The sequence below is a fragment of the Capra hircus genome, chromosome 7 (assembly GCF_001704415.2).
Source record: "Capra hircus breed San Clemente chromosome 7, ASM170441v1, whole genome shotgun sequence".
Taxonomy (NCBI): Eukaryota; Metazoa; Chordata; class Mammalia; order Artiodactyla; family Bovidae; genus Capra; species Capra hircus.
The window spans coordinates 107336995-107360306 of record NC_030814.1 but is presented as its reverse complement, the minus strand read 5'-3'; the positions used below and the strand labels follow the sequence as shown (position 1 = coordinate 107360306).

The 23312-nt window shown below is 43.3% G+C and overlaps 2 long non-coding RNA genes across 6 annotated transcripts in view; one reads left to right on the top strand and one right to left on the bottom strand.

The window, feature by feature from the left end:
• LOC102172703 overlaps positions 1-23312 on the bottom strand; it is a 60789-nt gene continuing 37477 nt past the window's right edge. For 3 of the 4 annotated variants that reach the window (XR_001918385.1, XR_001918383.1, XR_001918384.1), the window contains 2 exons: positions 12850-13000; positions 1-1100 (listed from right to left, as the gene is read on the bottom strand). This is a non-coding gene — a long non-coding RNA (uncharacterized LOC102172703). Of the gene's footprint in view, positions 1101-9214; positions 9517-12849; positions 13001-23312 lie in introns of those variants that run through there. The other variant, XR_001918386.1, reaches the window with a different exon arrangement.
• On the top strand, positions 10368-20808 carry LOC102172529. 2 transcript variants are annotated; one of them, XR_001918387.1, is made up of 3 exons: positions 10368-10633; positions 12733-12811; positions 19248-19566. It is a non-coding gene; the product is annotated as an uncharacterized LOC102172529 (long non-coding RNA). The 2 variants fall into 2 exon arrangements; XR_001295838.2 differs by lacking the exon at positions 19248-19566 and adding an exon at positions 20326-20808 and having other exon boundaries at positions 10368-12811.

Genomic DNA, 23312 nt, shown 5'->3' with positions numbered 1-23312 from the left:
AAGAGTCAGACACAACTGAGCAACTGAACAATGACAACAAAGCCTGGACGAAGACTAAGAATCTTAGTCACTGGACCACCAGGGGATAGAGGCTAGAAGGAAAGTTCCCTGGCTCTTCCCTCTTATCTGAAAGCAAGGTTTCAAGGAGGCAAAAACTGTAAAAGCAGATACAAAGTTTATTATCAGAGACACAGCACAATGTAGGAGAGAGCACACAGAGACGGTTAAGAGAAGCAGGGCAGAAATAGGCCCCCAGAGAGACAGGATATGGGCGTTCTCTCTAACGCGGAGGGCCACAGTGTCAGAAGCTAGGCCGAGATAAGATATCCTGTGAAGGGAGTGGATGTCCTAAATGAGGAGCACAGTAAAAAGGTGATTTAAATCACTTAGACACAGGACAATCCTTCCAGGTCTTTGTTTACCTTTGACCTTTATCATTTCTTTCTTCACACCTGACTGCCCTAAGACCTTCCCCTAAATATGTGTGCACTTTTTTCTAAGATGGATCCCACCACAGAGGCCCACGGGTGCACGCCTGTCCACACTTCCTGTGGAGCGAGGCCCACTCCCTCTTCGACCCTCAAGAAGCCTTCCTGTGCGTGTGCAGACAGGGAAGCCTTCCTTGACCTCAGGAGTCGGTACCTTACCTCTTTACTTTAGTAGAGCTCAGCTTTTGCCACTAGCTTTGTCCTTGGAGTGTCTGGGTGAGAACAAAGCTTCAGTTTTACTCCACTTGACGAACACCACCTGTCTAGCCCGGGGGCCCATCTGTCTCCTCCCTCGGGTCCTTAGGAGACTATTTGCAAGTTTTGTGACAATGTCTCCTTGGGTTATCAGGTGAAAAGAGTCAACCTGTTACTGAAGAGCAAGTTTGTATGCCTGATGCAGTGAGGCCACACAGGCCAAAACATCAGAGTTTGAAGCCAGGAAAGGTTTATTGAAGTGTCACATGAGGATAAAGGGTGGCTTGTGCCCCTCAAACCTGGGACTCCCCAAAGGGTTGCAGCAAAGCACTTTTAAAGGCAAGATGAGGGAGGGGCTTGGTTGGTTGTTGCAAACTTCTTGGTCCACATAAGTCAGATCACAGTGTTCCTGTAAAGCTACAACAAGACAAATGTTACTGTTTGCGACTTTTTGTATGAATGGAAAAGTGTTATATCCTTAAAGGTCAGAAACTTGATAATGGGCTAGCCTGTATACAGGCTGTATTCAGGCTATCTGCAATATTTTAAACTCAAGTAGAATACAAAGGTATTATTAATAGAATAATAGAATAATTATAATTAATAGAATACCTTTGTATTCTATTTGAGTTTTTAATAAAAAGATATTGTAAAAGTATTCTAAAGGTAAAAGAAACAGATCTAATATGAAGATATGTTCTTCCCTATTACAAATATTTCTCTCATTGATCCTAGGGAGGGGATTTAGGACACTGGAATTCTTTTGGGAGGCTCTGCTTTTAGACAGGTACAGGAATTCCAGGGCGGGGGGAAAAAGCTTATTCTCCAAAGTCTTCAGTTCAAAACTCTGTGTCACAGCGCCTCCCTGCACCAGCGCCGGGCTGGCCTTCCCGCTTCCTCGCTCAGCCTCTTCAGTCCCTTCTCCATGAGCGCCAAAGGGATCATTTCAGAATGCTGATAAGACTGTCACTCCTGCCACAGGCCCCATTCCGTCCCCGCTTTGGACAGATCCCACAGCTTCAAGGGCACAAACACAAATCCCTGACAAATGGTGCTCTATCCCAGCGCTGTGCCCTGCCCCGTCCGTCCCAGACCTCTCTCACTGAGCTCCACCAGACTGGCACTGATTGCTGACACTGATCAATCCTTTCCCGAGAACTCCTCCTCTCCCCTGGGTCATACGGCTAATCTCACGTTCCCGGGGAGGCCCCTCTGTGGTCATTCCCCACATGATCAGCTCTCTGAGCCCCACAGGCCTTCCCCTCCCAGCACTGCGCACAGCGGCCACAGACAGGGCTGTGGCCGGGCAGGACTAAGTCGAAGTCAGTGTACAGTGTGTCTATGTTGCCAGAAACCCGAGCAAGATCTGGCACGGGGTCGACATTTAGAACATTTGCTATGAATGAACAGGGACGTGAGGCTGAGACAGGCTGGGACCTGAAACAGGGACCCTTTGCTTCAGTGCTTGCCCCTGGACAGAGCAACAACATACAAAGGAAACTATAAGAGACTAAGCGCAACCCAGCATGCACAGATAACCGGGCAAATCATGAACAAGATACAGAAAGACCAGAATCCCAACTGCCTCTTCTGAGGGGGCAGGAGCAAAAGCAGGGCGCTGCACATGCACCCTGCACATGGCACCATCAGGACGGTGGGCAGACCACCTAAGCCACCCTTCAGGCCTGAGCCCTCACCTGCCCTCCCCACACCCATAGAAGGAACCCGCTTACCCCTCTCCACCAGGGACCCGGCAAGGCAACCTCTTACTTGTGTTTGCACCCTCCTGCTGCAACAGGAGTCCCAGCCTCACCAACCTTTCTTGTCTGGCCTCTTACCAATTTCTATTAATTAAGGCGCCCAGGAACCTTTATCAGTAACATACTCTGCAAAGGGACACAGTCCCCTTCCTGGGAGAAGATCTGGGCACCTCCAGGCCCACCGAATGCAGCATCCTTTTGTGTGACAAGCAGCCTCCTGAACCCCTAGTTTCAGCATCACCACACTTGCGAAGTCTGCCTTCCCGGCCCCTGAGGGCCTCAGGACCCTCATTCAAGCAACACTTTCTTCTCCCCTTTCTCCTTTTACTCTCAGGCTTCCCCTCCCCTTTGCCCCTTTTCTCCCCTGACATCACTCTACTTCCCTCTCCATCCTCTCTGTCTTCTCCTGCTTCTGTCCTGTCCTCCTGAGGGGCATCACACAGCGACAGTGTCACTCCTCTCAGTTTGTGAGGCCTGCTCCCTCTGGCCAGCAATGGCTCACCCTGGCGGAAGTCTGAGACGGGAGAGACCTGCCTCTCGCCTTGCAGATCTTGGTCTAGCAGGCTGTCGCTGACCGGAGATTTATGAGAGCAACAGAGGTTCAAACCTCGTATCCTGTAGTGGCCAGAAGTCTGATCATCCAAATATTCCCACCTTTATTCTCCTGCTGCCAGGAAGTCTGGTTGGGATGGAATAGACTAAAGCAGCAGATTTCTCCTTTGCGACCCCATGGACTGCAGCACGCCAGGCTTCCCTGTCCATCACCAGCTCCTGGAGCTTGATCAAACTCATGTTCATCGAGTTGGTGATGTCATCTAACTATTTCATCCTCTGTCGTCCCCTTCTCCTCCTGCCTTCAATCTTTCCCAGCATCAGGGTCTTTTCCAATGAGTCAGTTCTTCGCATTAGATGGCTAAAGTATTGGAGTTTCAGTTTCAGCATCAGTCCTTCCAATGAATATGCAGGACTGATTTCCTTTAGGATGGACTGGTTGGATCTCCTTGCAGTCCAAGGGACTCTCAAGAGTCTTCTCCAATTAAGTTCAAAAGATTTCAAAAGCATCAGTTCTTCCACACTCAGCTTTCTCTATAAGTCCAACTCTCACATCCATACATGCCTACTGGAAAAAGCATAGCTTTGACTAGACAGACCTTTGTTGACAAAGTAATGTCTCTGTTTTTTAATATGCTGTCTAGGTTGGTCATAACTTTCCTTCTAAGGAGCAAGTATCTTTAATTTCATGGCTTTAGTCACCATCTGCAGTGATTTTGGAGCCCCCCAAAATAAAGTCTGTCACTGTTTCCATATTTTCACCATCTATTTGCCATGAAGTGATGGGACCGGATGCCAGCACAGTTCAGTTCAGTTGCTCAGTTACGTCTGACTCTTTGTAACCCCATGAACCACAGCATGCAAGGCCTCCCTGTCCATCACCAACTCCTGGGATTTACCCAAACCCATGTCCATTGAGTTGGTGAAGCCATCCAACCATCTCATCCTGTGTTGTCCCCTTCTCCTCCTGCCCTCAATCTTTCCTAGCATCAGGGTCTTTTCAAATAAGTCAGCTCTTCACATCAGGTGGCCAAAGTATTGGAGTTTCAGCTTCAATATCAGTCCTTCCAATGAACACCCAGGACTGATCTCCTTTAGGATGGACTCGTTGGATCTCCTTGCAATCGAAGAGACTCTCAAGAGTCTTCTCCAACACCACAATTCAAAAGCATCAGTCCTTCAGTGCTCAGCTTTCTTTAGAGTCCAACACTCACATCCATACATGACTACTGGAAAAACCATAGCCTTGACCAGATGGACCTTTGTTGGCAAAGTAATGTCTCTGCTTTTTAATATGCTGTCTAGGTTGGTCATAACTTTCCTTCCAAGGAGTAAGTGTCTTTTAATTTCATGGCTGCAATCACCATCTGCAGTGATTTTGGAACCCAAAAAACTAAAGTCAGCCAGTGTTTTGACTGTTTCCCCATCTATCTGCCATGAAGTGATGGGATCAGATGCCATGATCTTTGTTTTCTGAATGTTGAGTGTTAAGCCAACTTTTTCACTCTCCTCTTTCACTTTCATCAAGAGGCTCTTTAGTTCTTCACTTTCTGCCATAAGGGTGGTGTCATCTGCATATCTGAGGTTATTGATATTTCTCCCGGCAATCTTGATTCCAGCTGTGCTTCTTCCAGCCCAGCGTTTCTCATGATGTACTCTGCATAGAAGTTAAATAAGCAGGGTGACAATATACAGCCCTGATGCACTCCTTTTCCTATTTGGAACCAGTCTGTTGTTCCATGTCCAGCTCTAACTGTTGCTTCCTGACCTGCATACAGATTTCTCAAGAGGCAGGTCAGGTGGTCTGGTATTCCCATCTCTTTCAGAATTTTCCACAGTTTATTGTGATCCACACAGTCAAAGGCTTTGGCATAGTCAATAAAGCAGAAATAGATGTTTTTCTGGAACTCTCTTGCTTTTTCCATGATCCACCGGATGTCAGCAATTTGATCTCTAATTCTTCTGCCTTTTCTAAAACCAGCTTGAACATCTGGAAGTTCACAGTTCACATATTGCTGAAGGCTGGCTTGGAGAATTTTGAGCATTACTTTACTAGCGTGTGAGATGAGTGCAATTGTGCAGTAGTTTGAGCATTCTTTTGCATTGCCTTTCTTTGGGATTGGAATGAAAACTGACCTTTTCAGTCTCATGGCCACTGCTGAGTTTTCCAAATTTGCTGGCATGTTGAGTGCAGCACTTTCACAGCATCATCTTTTAGGATTTGAAATAGCTCAACTGGAATTCCATCACCTTCACTAGCTTTGTTTGTAGTGATGCTTCCTAAGGCCCGCTTGACTTCACATTCCAGGATGTCTGGCTCTAGGTGAGTGACCACACCATCGTGATTATCTGGGTCATGAAGATCTTTTTTGTACAGTTCTTCTGTGTATTCTTGCCACATCTTCTTAATATCTTCTGCTTCTATTAGGTCCAGACCATTTCTGTCCTTTATTGAGCTCATCTTGGCATGAAATATTCCCCTGGTATCTCTAATGTTCTTGAAGATATCTCTAGTCTTTCCCAATCTATTATTTTCCTCTATTTTTTTGCATCGACCGCTGAGGAAGGCTTTCTTGTCTCTCCTTGCTATTCTTTGGAACTCTGCATTCAAATGGGTATATCTTTCCTTTTCTCATTTGCCTTTCACGTCTTTTTTTTTTTTTCTCGGCTATTTGTAAGGCCTCATTGGACAGCATTTTTGCATTTCTTTTTCTTGGGGATGGTCTTGATCACTGCCTCCTGTACAGTGTCACAAACCTCCATCCGTAGTTCTTCAGGCACTGTTTATCAGATCTAATTCCTTGAATCTATTTGTCACTTCCACTGAATAATCATAAAGGATTTTATTTCTATATACTGATATATGTGCAGGTGAAGGTCCCACCTGTGTGTTGGAGTCCACAGATGACTTACAGTTGGCTGGTTTCAGGCCTGATGACCCTGGTGGGCAGTGGACAGGCTGTTAGCTCCTTCACTGGCCCATTCTGGAAGCACCAAGTCTGGTGCCTGAATAGGCATCCACAGCAGGTGGGTTAACGGCGATCTCTTTCTCTTTTCCAGTCTTTTCAGTCCTGCCTCCCTTCACCTCTCCCTTGGTTCTCTTACCCACACTCCCATGGTTTTCATCTTGGAGACTCCTTGTTGGCTCACCTTTTCATGAGCCCCCGTACTTCTGTTTTGTGTTCCAGCTGGCAGAAGGGCTAGTTGAGAAAGGAGCTGGACTGGACAAAGCCCCCCAGAGGCCGCCTTGCAATAATACCGTGTCTTTCTTTCTTGTTTGTGTCTTTAAGTTTCTGTCACTGATACCTGTTGACTCTTAGTCAGTGAACGTATCAGGATCTTTGTTTTCTGTGCTTTTGTCTGTCCCACCACTCCTGCAAGTCTCCACCTCATTGTGCGTATGGGTTGAGCACTTAAGCCTTAAAATACAAACACAGCCCACATTGCCTGAGACTCCAGCCTTAGGTTACTTAGTAGGACTTTAAAGAACACAGAGCAAGGGGAAGGAGCTTGCATTTCTCTCCCCAGTCTTTAAAATGTAACTGTTCTGCCTGGGCTTTCAGGAACTATCTGATCCAAAATCTGTAGCCCCCAGACTGAGGAGGAAAAGGAAGAAGCCTGTTAAAACTCCAGCCAGAAAACTATATGGTCTTCAATGCTGTGTCGCATTATGTAAAAATTAACTTGTAAATGTAAACACTGACTTGTAAATTTTTAAGTTAGAAATTAACTTGTAGTTAACTTTGTACAAATTAACCTGTAAAAAAAAAACTTGTAAATTTAACGTTAAAAAATTAACATGTAAATGAGTATTTAATTAGCTTAAAGTAAATTAAGCATTTATATAAATTCTAAGCAATACAAAAGAAATTCACCAGAATACATTTCAGATTCATGTGACTTGGGAAACAGTCAATATTGAGTTAATATCTAGAATAAAGTTAGCTTAAGCTTGTAGGTTTAATTAATGCAGACCTGTCTTTCGAGTCATCAAGTAAAATACTTTTATTGTTCCTAGGGTTACTGAACATCAGTAAGTGCACATTGTTTCTGTTATAAAATCTGTCAATGAGGAAAATAACCTGATATAATTAAACTTTTAAGTACATGTAACAGAGATAACCGCTTTTTGGTAAACTCTATAGGAATAACTGGGGCTTCCCAGGTGGTGCTAGTGGTAAGGAACCCGCCTGCCAGTGCAGAAGATGCAAGAGACACAGGTTCGATCCCTGGGTCAGGAAGATCCCCTGGAGAAGGAAATGGCACCCCACTCCAGTGTTCTTGCCTGGAGAACGGACAGTGGGGCCTGGCGGGCTACAGTCCATGGGGTCACAGAGAGTCAGACATGACTGAGCACAAACACACACATAGGAATGATAAGTTTTGAAAATGTCCATCTAAAATAGTTTCTCTAAATCTTGGTAACTTGACACTGAATGATAGGAACTCATTGAATATGCAGGGTGTTTCAAATAAGATAAAATTTTTCTCTTACAAGAGGGAAAGTACAGATATTGTGTTTATTAGACACATATCTTGTACCATGTTGAGGAAAGAAATAATGCTTTGGGAAGATGCATGTTTCTAGAGGTTATGAGATATTCTGATCAGAAAATGCTGATATGACAGTTTATAATTACTTGCTTCTTAGTTTTTGCTAGAGATTAATGCTCTAACATTAAGAATTATGAGGAAAACATTTCAGTATGCAAGGAAAATAGGAAACATGTTTTCAGTAAATGAAGATAGAAGGATGGAAGTGCATTTTGTTAAAAGATAAAAAGTGATTTTGTCCTAGAGCTGGTTGTTTCTAAATGAAAAAGAAAATGAGAGACAGAATAACATAGGATACAGAAAGCTGGAGAAGTTTCTAGAAAAGGAACATTGGGAAAAGATTTTTGCACGTGGTCAGGATTTTCTCAAGATTGGATTCAATTTTAACTAAGTAAATGGATTGAGTAGATGGCATAGGACTGGATTTTGTTTCTTTCTCTTAAGAGAACAAAGCTTTCTTGGAATGCTGCTTTTACTAACAGATTGTGCAGACTTCTTTGCTCTTAAATTTTAAGCTGTTACTTCTTTGCCTTTTGAAATCTTCTATTGTCACTTTGGTTAAATGAATAAGTATTGTTTCACAGGGACCTGTGAGCCTATATGACCAAGTGTGTTAAAACTTTTTAGTCTTTTTTTTTTGCCTTTCAAATATCAAATGCTAATTAAAGTTATTTTGACCTCCAGCTGAAGCATCCCAAAGAGAGATCCTAAACTAACTGGGTTTATTTGGTATATTAAATTACATGGGAAGTATTGGCAAATGAGTTCTAAATATTCTCAGGCTGCATAACATGGGTAAACGTTATTGATATAGATACTCTAGAAATTATATGAAATTCTTAAAAATCTGGTATGTCCTGATAAAAATATTATCAGTCACAATCTCTAGTTACTATAACCAAGTTTGTTTGTCAGTTACATTGTTATCAGATGTTCAACTGTGCTTTTTAAATCTTCTGTCATTCATAGACAGTTAAGTTGATGCTTTGTAAAAATGCTTCATCTTCAAGAAGATTCACAGAAACAGCATTTTGACAAGTACAGGTTTCTTTCTTTTTTTTAATATTTTCTTTTATTATTATTTATTTTAATTGGAGGCTAATTACTTTACAATACTGTAGTGACTTTTGCCACACATCAACATGAATCTGCCATGGGTGTACATGTGTTCCCCATCCTGAACCCCCCTCCCACCGCCCTCCCCATCCCATCCCTCAGGGTTGTCCCAGTGCACCAGCCCTGAGCACCCTGTCTCATGCATCAAACTTGGACTGGTGATCTGTTTCACATGATAATATACATGTTTCAATGCTATTCTCTCAAATCATCGTACCCTCGCCTTCTCTCACAGAGTCCAAAAGACTGTTCTTTACATCTGTGTCTCTTTTGCTGTCTCACATACAGGGTCATTGTCACACATCTTTCTAAATTACATATATATGCGTTAGTGTACTGTATTGCTGCTTTTCTTTCTGACTTATAATAGGCTGTATAATCGGCTCCAGTTTCATCCACCTCGTTAGAACTGATTCAAATCCATTCTTTTTAATGGCTGAGTAATACTCCATTGTGTATATGTACCACAGCTTTCTTATCCATTCATCTGCTGATGGACATCTAGGTTGCTTCCATGTCCTGGGCATTGTAAACAGTGCTGCGATGAACACTGGGGTACATGCATCTCTTTCAATTCTGGTTTCCTTGGTCACACATATATTTATATATATATTTATTACACACGTCCATACACACACACAGTTTTATTCTGCTTTTCTGTGGTTAAGTACAGTGGGCCATCTGTCCATTTTTTCAAGGGGACGTTCTTCCTAGAGCAGTCTGTCCTCCAGTTTTAACAGTCATCTGAGAGAATTCCCTTCTTTTTCTTCTGTGCTATTTCTTGCATTCCTTGTCTCCCTTTTTCTCGGTTTACTTCATCTTTTTGGAAGACAACATTCTGTAAAAGCTTCCTGAGAAAAGGTAGGTGCGAAATAAAGATTTTGAGGTCTTCTGTATCTTTCCACTTTATCATCTTGTTTTTAGCATGGTGCCTAAGTTCTGATTATGGCTATATGAAGGATCCCATCATTAAAAGTAATATATATTTCTGTTTTTTTTCCCTGTTTTGATTATAAGTGACCCTCAGAACATTCCTTTGCTCTCTAAACTATTGATTAGACAATATGATCAGTCCCTTCACCACCTTAATTTTATCAGTAAACACTGCTTCCCTTATTGTCTTATTCTTAGACAGGTCTGTATTTATCCTCGGTTTATACCTTCTCCGTCTCTTTCTCCCTAAGAAACTGAAAGCTAATCTCCAGGGACTGTGTGTGTGTGTCTGTGTGTACGAATGGTGTGCAGCTCCTTTCTCCTTGTTTATTTTTGACCGAGCTGGGGCTTTGTTGCTGCATGTACATTTCCTCTAGTTGCGGCAAGCAGGGGCTGTTCTGGCTTCTCATTGCAGTGGCTTCTCTTGTTGCAGAGCATGGACTCTACAGTGTACGGGCTCAGTAGTTGCCACTTGTAGGCTTAGTTGCCTCGCGGCATGTGGGATCTTCGTTCCTTGACCAGGGGTCTAACCTGTATCCCCTACATTGGCAGGTGGATTCTTAACCCACTGGACCACCAGGGAAGTCCCAATACCATGAATATTTTATCAAAGAAAAAGTGAAGCTTAGCAAGGTTATTTGGTGAAGATCTGGAATTTAAACGGAGGCTTACGCTGTTTCCCCTGCTATATAATTTAAGAAAGTGAAAGTGAAAGTGAAGTCGCCCAGTCGTGTCTGACTCTTTGCAACCCCGGGGACTGTAGCCTACCAGGCTCCTCCGTCCATGGGATTCTCCAGGCAAGAATACTGGAGTGGGTTGCCATTTCCTTCTCCAAGGTACAGGTTTCTTATAACTTTCATGTCATACCACTAAATTGGGTAAACTTGATGACCTTATAAAACTGCTAAATAAGTGAACTGAAGGATATGGTTATAATATTTCAGTTTTGTCTGAGACATTACTGGCTTTTATTCTGTGTTTTCCAGATATAAGGAAACCCTTCTCGTCAAGCTAATTATACTTTACAGCAATTTGGTAAGTTATACCCCTAAGTAGAACTGAAACATTCCCTCTACCTGATCCCTCCAGAAACTGGAAACTAAGGTTCCCAGCAGCTTTATCAGGTAAATAAGGAAGGCCATTTCCTAACAGGTTAAGAATCTCAAGGTATTTTGAGGAGACTTCAAAAAGGGAGGGATTCACCCAAATCTGTACAGCAAAATCTGTGATAAGCCCTTGTCACCACTTTCCATAAGAGGGTACAGAGAAACCAAACAAACTTTTTGGCCAACCCAATAAAATAACCTATATAACCGTACATAAGTAACCAAGTCAATTTCTTGAAATCAGACTTAATTTGCAACCAAATAAATTATAACTTGGCTATATTTAGTAAAAACGAGGATAATTTTAGAGTGAAAAAGATTGTTTCAGTGTACATCAAATTCTGATTCTGTTTTGAGGTCTGTACTTATTAAGACTACTTCCCAGATAGTTCTTTGTTGTAAAGTTTAATTGCATTATTAATAAGATACTCTAAGCTCATTTCTGAAGCCGATCACTGCCGTCTATCTTTAGGTGAGGATCAAATGCCCCATGACCTGTGGCCAGGCTGTATCAAAAACTGGGAGCTGCTGTGTTAACTGTACAGTGGCCCTAGTACTTAGGAAAGCTGGAGAAATGTTACCTGCTCGAGATTCTTTTATAAAACATAAAGACTTAGTTCTGACTCTTTCAGTAATCCACTGTAGGAGCCATCAGAGGGATGGGTCTTCTGTGAGCCACGGGGACAGCAAAGCGGACAGAACTGCAAAGCAAGCAACTCGACTGGAAGAGCCTGAGCGAGTTAGGCCCCTGGTGTCTGTGCCCCCAGATTCCCGAGCCTTCCCTAGTATTCTCCACAGGAACAAGAAAAAGCTGAGAAATGGAGCTATGAGAAAGCAAGCATAAAAAGGGGGACAACATTCCAATCTCTGAAGCCCAACAATAGCAACTTGCTGAGAGTTTACATGATGCCACCCACTATGGGAGGGATGCACCACAGGACTTGACGAAAGAGTCTTTCAGGGAAGGGACTCAAAAAACACAGTAAAACAAGTAACCCTTGCCTACGATTTGTGTGCCTGTAATAACCCACAGGCCCATTCAATTCCCCCTTCATTATGCAGGCCAGTTCAACATACCTGGGGGAAGACTGGCAGTTAGGTATCACCCAAATGCCCCCGCGGTCAGGATATAAATATTTTCTTATGTTCATTGACACTTTCACAGGATGGGTTGATGCTTCCCCTACCCAGTCTGAAAAGGCTACTGAACTCTGTAAATCCCTTTTAAAAGAAATAATTCCTGGGAATTCCCTGGTTGTCCAGTGCTTAGAACTCTCCGCTTCCACTGCCTGGGGCATGGGTTCAATCCCCGTTCAGGGACCTAAGATTCCTTAAGTTGCATGGCATGGCAAAAATAAAAGGCACAATCCCTCAGTGTGCACTTCCAAAGCCCCCGAGTGACTGTTATCCCTCTTTTATACCCAAAATCACACAGGGGCTCACAACAGCCCTAGGGATAAACTACAAGTTACACTTATTGGCACCCCCAAGCTATGGAGATCCTTGGGATCACAAAGAGTCAGACACGGCTGAGCAGCTGAACAACAATCTTCAGGGAAGGTAGAGAAAATGAACCATACTTTAAAGAAAACCTTAGGGGAAAAAAAAAAACAAACCTGCCAAGAGCCTCACATTACACTCCTTAGGGTTCATGTACCCTCAGGAGTATTTTGAAATGACCCATGGGAAGGCTTTTCTCACTACTGACCTTCTGCTAGATGAGGAAGTGAGCAGACCCTAAAAGATGAATCTAGGACAAGTTGAGAAGGCAGTCCAGGACCATGACACCAAGGCACTGCCACCTCCACCAAAAATACAGTGGAAGGGGTAGTTCCTTCACAAGGAAGCCCTGGGGACCACGCTCTTCCTAAAATCTGGAAAGAGGGGTCCCCTGAGGACCCATTATCACCAAAGTAGGAAGGCCCCCATAACGTAATTTTACCCACCCCCACTGCTGTCAGATTGTAAGGGATATCTAACTGGGTACATTTGTCCAGACTAAAGCTTTTACCTCCAAAAATGTCACAGGTCACCACAGAAGAACAATACACCTGTGAGCCAGTGGAAAACCTGAGATACCTATTCAGAAGACAGGCACCACCGACGGGTAAGTAAAATGATGTGGTGAACTGGACTCTTACTTACTTGCTGCTGTAACTCTTGCTTGCGTTCCACCAGTTGGCTTCGCCACCCCCGCCTGGGAAGTGGCTCTTCTGTCTGTGCCGGGTTTAAGGGAAACACTCCACCACAGAAATGCTTCCTCTCCTGACTCTGTCTGCTTTACTAGTCCCTGTAACTAAAGGACAATGGCAAGAAAACTCACTTATCAACATTTCCAGAATCATATCCAAAGGAGAACGTTTAAAAGATGCTGGATGTGCCATCAACACCCCTAGCTGGCCACTGGCCCTCCTCTTGCATTCTCCTGAAACTGCCAATTCCAATGGTAATCAACAATCTAAATCAGGGACAATTACCACCACCACCGCCCCCCCGAAACCTCTGCTGGTCATATGTGTACCTTCCAGGAGGCTATCCCAGCTCTTTACCCGGAATCCCTCATATGGACACACTGTGTTAAACTGCCTAAATGGCATTTGTTTCACTTGCCTCAAGAGCCCTCCAAGCTATAAATGCACCAGATATGCTGCCTCTTTTTTTTTTTTTTTTTTTTTTTTTGATTTTTGGCTGGATCTTCGTTGCTGTGCGGGCTCTTCTTTGGTCGCACCGAGCAGCGGTTATTCTGCAGTCATGGTGTGCAGCCTTCTGACTGCTGTGGCTTCTCCAGGTGCAGAGCACAGGCTCTGAGGCACACAGGCTTCAGCAGGTGCGGCCCCAGGGCTCAACAGTTGCAGTTCTAGGGCTCTGATGTACATGCTCAGTAGTTGTGCTGCCTGGGTTTTCTTGCTCCACAGCATGTGGGACCTTCTTGGACCATGGATGGAACCATGTCTCTTGCTTTGGCGGGTGGCTTCTTTTTTCTTAAATTATTTTAAGTGGCGGCTAATTACTTTACAATATTGTGGTGGGTTTTGCCATACATCAACATGAATCAGCCACGGGTGCACGTGTGTTCCCCATCCTGAACCCCCCTCCCACCTCCCTCCCCACCCCATCCCCCTGGGTTGTCCCAGAGCACCAGCTTTGAGTGCCCTGCTTCATGCATCAACCTGCACTGGTCATCTATTTCACATATGATAATATACATGTTTCAGCTATTCTCCTGAATCATCCCACCCTCCCCTTCTCCCACAGAGTCCAAAAGTCTGTAATTTACATCTGTCTGTTTTGCTGTCTTGCATATGGGGTCATCATTACCATCTTTCTAAACTCCATATATATGTATTAATATATTGTATTAGTATTTCTCTTTCTGACTTATTTCACTCTGTATAATAGGCTCCAGTTTCATCCACCTCATTAGAATTGACTCAAAGGTGTGTGTGTGTGTGTGTGTGTGTGTGTGTGTGTGTGTGTTTATAGCTGAGGAATATTCCACTGTGTATATGTACCACAGCTTTCTTATCCATTCATCTGCCGATGGACATCGAGGTTGCTTCCATGTCCTAGCTATTGTAAACAGTACTGCATTGGGGTACATGCGTCTCTTTCAATTCTGGTTTCCTTGGTGTGTATGCCCAGCAGTGGGATTTCCAGTTTTTTAGGGAATCTGTACACTGTTATGCATGCTAGCTGTACTAGTTTGCATTCCCACCAACAGTGTAAGAAGGTTCCCTTTTTCTCCACACCCTCTCAAGCATTTATTGTTTGTAGACTTTTTGATAGCAGCCATTCTGACCAGTGTGAGATGGTACCTCATTATGGTTTTGATTTGCATTTCTCTGATAATGAATGATTTTGAGCATCTTTCCATGTGTTTGTTAGCCATCTGTAAGTCTTCTTTGGAGAAATGCCTGTTTAGTTCTTTGACCCACTTTTTGATTAGGTCATTCATTTTTCTGGTATTGAGCTGCATGAGCTGCTTGTAGTTTCCTTCATTGTGCAAAAGCTTTTAAGTTTAATTAGATCCCATTTGTTTATTTTTGTTTTTATTTCCATTACTCTGGGAGGTGGATCATAGAGAATCTTGCTGTTATTTATGTCAGAGAGTGTTCTGCCTATGTTTTCCTCTAAGAGTTTTATAATTTCTGGTCTTACATATATATCTTTAATCCATTTTGAGTTTACTTTTGTGTATGGTGTTAGGCAGTGTTCTAATTTCATTCTTTTACAGGTGGTTGACCAGTTTTCCCAGCACCACTTGTTAAAGAGATTGTCTTTAATCCATTATATATTCTTGCCTCCTTTGTCGAAGATAAGGTGTCCATAGGTGTGTGGATTTATCTCTGGGCTTTCTATTTTGTTCCATTGATCTATATTTCTGTCTTTGTGCCAATACCATACTGTCTTGATGACTGTGGCTTTGTACTAGAGCCTGAAGTCTGGCAGGTTGATTCCTCCAGTTCTGTTCTTGTTTCTCAAGATTGCTTTGGCTATTTGAGGTTTTTTGTATTTCCATACAAATTGTGAAATTATTTGTTCTAGCTCTGTGAAAAATACCGCTGGTAGTTTGACAGGGATTACTTTGAATCTACAGATTGTTTTGGGCAGTATACTCATTTTCACTATATGAATTCTTCTGATCCATGAACATGGTATATTTCTCCATCTATTTGTATCATCTTTGATTTCTTTCACCAGTGTTTTCTAGTTTTCTATATATAGGTCTTTTGTTTCTTTAGGTAATTTATTCCTAAGTATTTTATTCTTTGTGTTGCTATGGTGAATGAGATTGTTTCCTTAACTTCTCTTTCTGTTTTTTCATTGTAAGTATATAGGAATTCAAGGGATTTCTGTATATTTTCTATCCTTCAACTTTACCATATTCATTGATTAGCTCTAGTAATTTTCTGGTGGAGTCTTTAGGGTTTTCTGTATAGAGGATCATAGCATCTGCAAACAGTGAGAGCTTTACTTCTTTTCCTATCAGGATTCCTTTTATTTCTTTTTCTTCTCTGATTGCTGTAACTAAGACTTCCAAAACTATTTTGAATAGCAGTGGTGAGAGTGGGCACCCTCGTCTTGTTCCTGACTTTAGAGGAAATGCTTTCAATTTTTCGCCCTTGAGGATGTTTGCTGTGGGTTTGTCATATATGGCTTTTATTATGTTGAGGTGTATTTCTTCTGTGCCTGTTTTCCAGAGAGTTTTTATCATAAATGCATGTTGAATGCTGTCAAAGGCTTTCTCTGCATCCATTGAGATAATCATATGGTTTTTATCTTTCAATTTCAATTTTTATCCTTCAATTGTTAAAATGGTGATTTGCAAATATTGAACAATCCTTCATCTCTGAGTTAAAGCCCACTTGGTCATGATGTATGATCTTTTTAATATATTGTTGGATTCTTTTTGCTAGAATTTTGTTAAGGATTTTTGCATCTATGTTCATCAGTGATACTGGCCTGTAGTTTTCTTTTTTGTGTGGCATCTTTGTCTGGTTTTGGGATTAGGGTGATGATGGCCTCTTAGACTCTGTTTGGGAGTTTACCTTCCTCTGCAATATTCTGGAAGAGTTTGAGGAGGACAAGTGTTAACTCTTTTCTAAATTTTTGGTAGAATTCACCTGTGAAGCCATCTGGTCCTGGGCTTTTGTTTTTTGAAACATTTTTGATTACAGTTTTGATTTCCGTGCTTGTGATGGGTCTGTTAAGATATTCTATTTCTTCCTAGTTCCATCTTGGAAGGTAATATTTTTCTAAGACTTTGTCCATTTCTCCCAAGTTGTCCATTTTATTGGCATATAATTGCTCATAGTCTCTTATGATCCTTTGTATTTCTGTGTTGTCTGTTGTGATTTCTCCATTTTCATTTCTAATATTATTGATTTGATCCTTCTCCCTTTTTTTCTTGATGAATCTAATGGTTTATCTATTTTATCTTCTCGAAGAACTAGCTTTTAGTTTTGTTGATCTTTGCTATAGTCTCCTTCATTTCTTTTTCATTTTTCTGCTCTGATTTTTACTTCTTTCTTACTTTCTACTAACTTTGTGGTTCTTCTGTTCTTATTTTTCTAGTTGCTTTAGGTGTAAAGTTAGGTTGTTTATTTGATGTCTCTCTTGTTTCTTGAGGAAGGCTTGTATTGCTATGAACCTCCATCTTAGCACTGCTTTAACTGAATCCCACAGGTTTTGGGTTGCTGTGTTTTCATTTTCATTTGTTTCTATGCATATTTTGATTTCCGTTTTTATTTCTTCCGTGATCTTTTGGTTATTCAGAAGCGTGTTGTTTAGCCTTCATATGTTTGTGTTTTTAATAGTTTTTTCCCCTATAGCTGACATCTAATCTTACTGCATTGTCATCAGAAAAGATGCTTGAAATGATTCCAATTTTTTTTTTAATTTACCAAGGCTAGATTTATGGCCCAGGATGTGATTTGTCCTGGATAATGTTGTGTGTGCACTTGAGAAAAAGGTGAAATCCATTGTTTTGGGGTGAAATGCCGTGTAGATTTCAGTTAGGTCTAACTGGTCTATTGTATCATTTAAAGCTTGTGTTTCCTTGCTAATTTTCTGTCTGGTTGATCTGTCCGTAGGTGTCAGTAGGCTATTAAAGTCCCCCACTGTTATTGTGTTACTGCTAACTTCCCCTTTCATACTTGTTAGCATTTGCCTTATGTACTGATGCATGTTGGTTGCATACATATTTATAATTGTTACGTCTTCTTCTAGGATTGATCCTTTGATCATTATGTAGTGTCCTTTGTCTCTTATCATGGTCTTTATTTCAAAGTCTGTTTTATCTGAGTATTGCATATTGCTACTCCTGCTTTCTTTTGGTCTCCATTTGCATGAAATATCTTTTTCCATCCCCTCACTTTCAGTCTCTCTGTGTCCCTAGGTTTGAGGTGAGTCTCTTGTAGACAGCATATATATGGGTCTTGTTTTTGTATCCATTTGACCAGTCTTTGTCTTTTGTTTGGAGCATTTAACCCACTTACATTTAAGGTAATTATTGATAAGTATGATCCCATTACTATTTACTTTGTTGTTTGGGGTTCATTTTCATAAACCTTTTCTGTGTTTCCTGTCTAAAGAAGATCCTTTAGCATTTGTTGAAGAGCTGGTTTGGTGGTGCTGAATTTTCTCAGCTTTTGCTTGTCTGTAAAGCTTTTGATTTTTCCTTTATATCTAAAGAAATCCTTGTGGGTAGAGTAATCTCGGTTGTGGATTTTTCTCTTTCATCACTTTATGTCCTGCCATTCCCTCCTGGCCTGAAGAGTTTCTATTGAAAGATCAGCTGTTATCCTAATAGGGATCGCCTTGTGTGTTATTTGTTGCTTTTCCCTTGCTGCTTTTAATACTTGCTCTTTGTGTTTAATTTTTGTCACTTTGATTAATATGTGTGTTCCGGTGTTTCACCTTGGGTTTATCCTGTTTGGGACTCTCTGGGTTTCTTAGACATGGGTGGCTATTTCCTTCCCCATTTAAGGGAAGTTTTCAACTGTTATCTCCTCAAGTACTTTCTCACACCCTTTCTTTTCATCTTCTTCTTCTGGGACACCTATGATTCAAATGTTGGGGAGTTTAACATCGTCCCAGAGGTCTCTGAGGTTGTCCTCACTTCTTTTAATTCTTTTTTCCTCTCTGCTTCATTTATTCCACCATTCTATCTTCCACCTCACTTATCCTCTCTTCTGGCAGGTGGACTCTTTACCACTGAGCCACAGGGAAGCCCAGCCTCTTCCATTGTGATAAACTGAATCTACAACCTTACCCACTGGTGCCCTGTTTCAAACTATGGCCCACACCCCTAAACAAAACAGAAGGGGAATGTAAGTTGTGTGAACAAAATGTCCCATCCACCTGGTCAATCCAGTTCAATCCACCTGTGCAATTCTGGCCTATCAAGTGCCACCCTCTGATAGTATCAGCAGGATTGTACATGAACATCTTGTTTAAAATATCATAGAGTTTTATGTGCTTAATTATCAACATAATGGTCCACTGTCCCCTAACTATTCAAGTACTAACAACAGTATGTCCTTCAAGATTGTCCACTCTTAACAGTCATGAGGCAGAAATTCAAGTTTGCATCATTGGAGGGTTTGTTTTACTCTGTGGACACTCAAGCCATCATTATTTTACAGAATTATGGCCAGGCCCTGTCCTTTTTCAACCAAGCTATGACCTATATATGCACTGATATGTCCATTTCAAAGGAGAGTGCACTACAGGAACTACAGGGGTAAAATATTTTTTTAAATCTGTAACAGGACACTCTGGCTCACCACCAAACCCAGAGAGCACTAGGAATGATCTTAGCAAGGGCAGGGCTGACCATAAGACTGGTAGCTCCATGAGGAGGCTTTCCCCATCATAAAACAACACTGAGAAATCCCACCAGACAGCTTGATTATATGATGAAACAGACAGGGCAAGCCTTAACAGGACTTAAAACCTCTCTTGTTTCTTTGGCTAACTGTCTCTTTTTCTTCCCCTCTCTCTTTTTTGTCTAACTCTTGATTACCTTCTGGCAAAACAAGGTGGATGGAGCTTGTATGGTAACAAATACTTCCTGCTGCACCAGGATCAGTGCGCCAGTACAGGGAGAAGTTAGCACTAAAGAAGTATACACTCAAGCAGAATGGCGTCACAATTTTGTCAGGAGCAATATCGCCTCCACTGTCTGGTCAACAGCTAAGGAAGTCTTCCTAAATTTAACCTGGTTCCTTCCCTTTCAAGGCCCTTTCATGGCTATTGGTGTTCTCTTCCTTCTTGGCCCCCATTGGTATAACTTTCTGGTTAAGTTTTTGTCTTCTGTGCTGTGCTAAGTCACTTCAGTCATGTCCAACTCCATGTGACCCTATGGACTGTAGTCCACCAGGCTCTTCTGTCCATGGGATTCTCCAGGCAAGAATACTGGAGTGGGTTGCCATTTCCTTCTCCAGGGGATTTTCCCGACCCAGGGATTGAACTGGCGTCTCTTACATCTAACTTGCATTAGTGGGCTGGTTCTTTCCCTAGCGCCACCTGGGAAGCCCATTTTTGTCTTCTAGGCTTCAGCAATTTCAAGTAAAGCTCATGATGGCGCAAGGAATTCAACCCATTCCAGCAGAGGGGAGCCCAGACCCCTACAGGTCCTTGGAGAATAGTCAGTGAGGGACTTATGCGCCTCTAGGCTGGGCTAGCGGAGAAGGCAATGGCACCCCACTCCAGTACTCTTGCCTGGAAAATCCCATGGACGGAGGAGCCTGGTAGGTTGCAGTCCACAGGGTCTTGAAGAGTCGGACACGACTGAGCGACTTCTCTTTCACTTTTCACTTTCATGCACTGGAGAAGGAAATGGCAGCCCACTCCAGTGTTCTTGCCTGGAGAATCCCAGGGACGGGGGAGCCTGGTGGGCTGCCGTCTATGGGGTCGCACAGAGTCGGACACGACTGAAGCAACTTAGCAGCAGCAGCAGCAGCAGCAGCAGGCTGGGCTAGGGTCTGTGGCCCCTGTACAGCAGGAAGAAGTTTTACAAGAGATCTTTGCCCTTTAAAGTAAGAAGTAGATGGGCCCCAGGCCAAGCAGCTGGTGCTTGTCAGGCTGAACAAACAGGAGCGTGTCTCTTGCTGACAGATCAAGAAAAAGTCAACAACAAGAGCAGAGAGACACTAAGCTCTGCTGCAGCGAAAACAAAGACGACCACATCTTTCATTCTTGAAGCCAGGGAGACCTCCCCCCCTGCGCGTGCAGAGTTCAGAGAAGAGAGAAGTTCCTCGGGAGCCAAAAAGGGAAGGGGCACCACCCTGTGATATGTGTCACCAGCCTCCCAGAGGCCCTCACGCTGGGATCCATCCTGGTTAGAAGGCATCCGTGCACACCAGGGAGTGCCTTGAGTCAGACCAGTTATGGGCAATGAGCCAGGCGGCTGGCCAAAGGGTACAAAGAAAACTGACCCTATATAAATGATTAAACCACCCCTCTGGTCCACTCCTCATGAGCAAGGACATCCACACTCTTCTCTGAGTATGTAGCTCTGCTTTGTTCTGTCCTAAACAAACCGCTTCTTGTATGCTCTCTCATGCATATGAGGTTCTAATAAACTCGGTGCTTGTTTTACAACCTCAATCTCTGTGTAAAATTCTTTTTTCAAAGGAGACAAGAACCAGGGCTCTACTTCTACCCACTAGTCCCTGGTGTTCTGGCAGTTAGGAGTCCTGGTTTTCACCCAGGTGGCCCAGGATCGAGTCTCTGATAGAGAACTATCTCACTTCAAGCCACCACACACTGTTGTCACCCCAATATCGCCTTAACCCGTATAAATAAAGGGTAAAGAATCCCCCAGGGGGAATGACACAGGCTGCTACTTGAAACCTGAGACCTTTTGCTTCAGTGTTTGCGCCTGGACAAACCTCCTCGGAACAATAAAATATAAAGAAACTATAAGGGACTAAAAATAATTGCGTGTGCACGCACAGTTGGAACAAGTTATAAACAAGAACCCAGCTGCCAATCCTGAGGAGCCAGGGGCAAAAAACAGCATTGCACATGCACCCTGCACATGGCACCACAAGAGGGTGGGCAGATGACCCAAGACACCTCCACTCTCACCGCTTATAAGGAGCCAGCGCGCTCCCCCACCTCAGGGAACAAGGGAAACAAACTGCTACTTGTTTTTGCTCTCTCCTGCTGTAGCAGGCAGAGAAGGCAATGGCACCCCACTCCAGTACTCTTGCTTGGAAAATCCCATGGATGGAGGAGCCTGGTGGGCTGCAGTCCATAGGATCACGAAGAGTCGGACACGACTGAGCGACTTCACTTTCACTTTTCACTTTCATGCATTGGAGAAGGAAATAGCAACCCACTTCAGTGTTTTTGCCTGGAGAATCCCAGAGACGGTGGAGCCTGGTGGGCTGCTGTCTCTGGGATCGCACAGAGTTGGACACGACTGAAGCGACTTAGCAGCAGCTGTAGCAGGATTCCCAATAAAGTCTCACCTGAATTTCTTGTCTGGCCTCTAGTCAATTTCTATTGATTAAGGGGTCCAAGAACCCTGGTTAGTAACAAAGTGTCTAAGGAAAGGACTGGCGAGAAGGTGAGCCTTTTAGGACTGCCAAACTCTGTGTCGGAGACATCCTTAAGCATCTGGAGAAGCAGGACTCCTGCTTAAAGCCATGTTTTAAAAGGCATAAAGTATACTGAATTATAAAAAGACTACTAATGTGGAAACACAAATATCAAAATATAAAAACATACAAATGTGTGATATAGGAATACCTGGATTCTTTATTAAACTCATTAAGTTATAAGACAGGCATTATAAATAATGTCTCTGGATTAATAAATACCAGAGACATGAGGTGGTAGCATGAAGTTGCTGTTTCGAAGTGTCTGTAACACCTTCAGTGAGTATGTAAATCCCTGATTTCTCTGTGACAGTCACAGACACTGCTAATTCTGCTAGACTTTGCTGCCTCCATTCATAATCAAAGGAAATTCCAAGTTTCAGTTAGATATTAGTGAAAAGGAAGGATTTTTTCCCCCCTCATCTCAGCTCTTGGACCTCCCCAACTCTAGTTCCCTAGACTACAGGTTAAGAAGCTCCACTGAAGAAGGATGGAAGGACTGGCCACCTACAAGGGCTATCCCAGCAACTCTCTAGGAAGGCAAAATGAGCTGACAGCCGGCAAGTATTCCCAACACAAAATGGCATTTCTACACTGTAGGAAGCAAGAACAGTGGAGGAAGGGCCCACAGCCTGGGGTCCAGAGAGAAAGCGGACCTTTTCTGGTCTGCTGGGCTCCATCCTCCTTCTAGGTAGGGGCCAGAGCTGCTGTCTCCAGCACAGGCAGCTGAACCATCAGCAGGGTGACAAGCAGAATCCACCTGCTTAGAAGTGCCCAGAGGGGGTTTGAATTGCAAGCAGGCCCTGTAGAACTCATAACTGCAGGAGCACAGACAGCAGTGGAAAACCGGCCCAGAGCCAGACAACCACCAGTTTCCAAGGGAAAAATTAGGAATCCAGAGGCTGCAACGAGGGACACGTTAAAGGCCTGCCAGGGACACCAGGGCCTAGGTTTACGACCCCACCCCAGTAGTGGATAGAATGAATGAACGCGTGCAAGACAGAATGAATTAAGGGACAGTAGACTTTCCTTCACTGTGATGTCACCACCTTAGGCTTCTTTCTTTCCATGACTGTGTCACCTTTAGCCCCTTCTGATGGTAGTATCAGCTTTCATTTGGGATACCCCTTCTTCCCCTCAGCACACAATCTTAGCAAGACAGTCAGCCATGGTGCTGACCCATTCTCAGCCCAGAGGCGGGTGTGTGTCCCTGAGCGGATGTGTGACACAGAGAACTCTCTCCTGGGATTCTGAGGGGGCACTCAGGAGAAGGTACAGAAAGGCAGCCCAGTCGGGGGGTGAGAGGCGGTCTGGAAAGACTACCCTCACCCTCCACTGCCTGCACCCTGACAGCTGCCCAACCCCAGCCGCCAGTTCTGGTGTGTGACCCCCCAAAGCTTGCTTACCCTTGTCCCTTCCCCCTCTCCATCGCTTCAGACCTCACATTCCCAAGGCCAACCACCACACTTCTCCCCAACCCTGTCCTGGACATCCCCA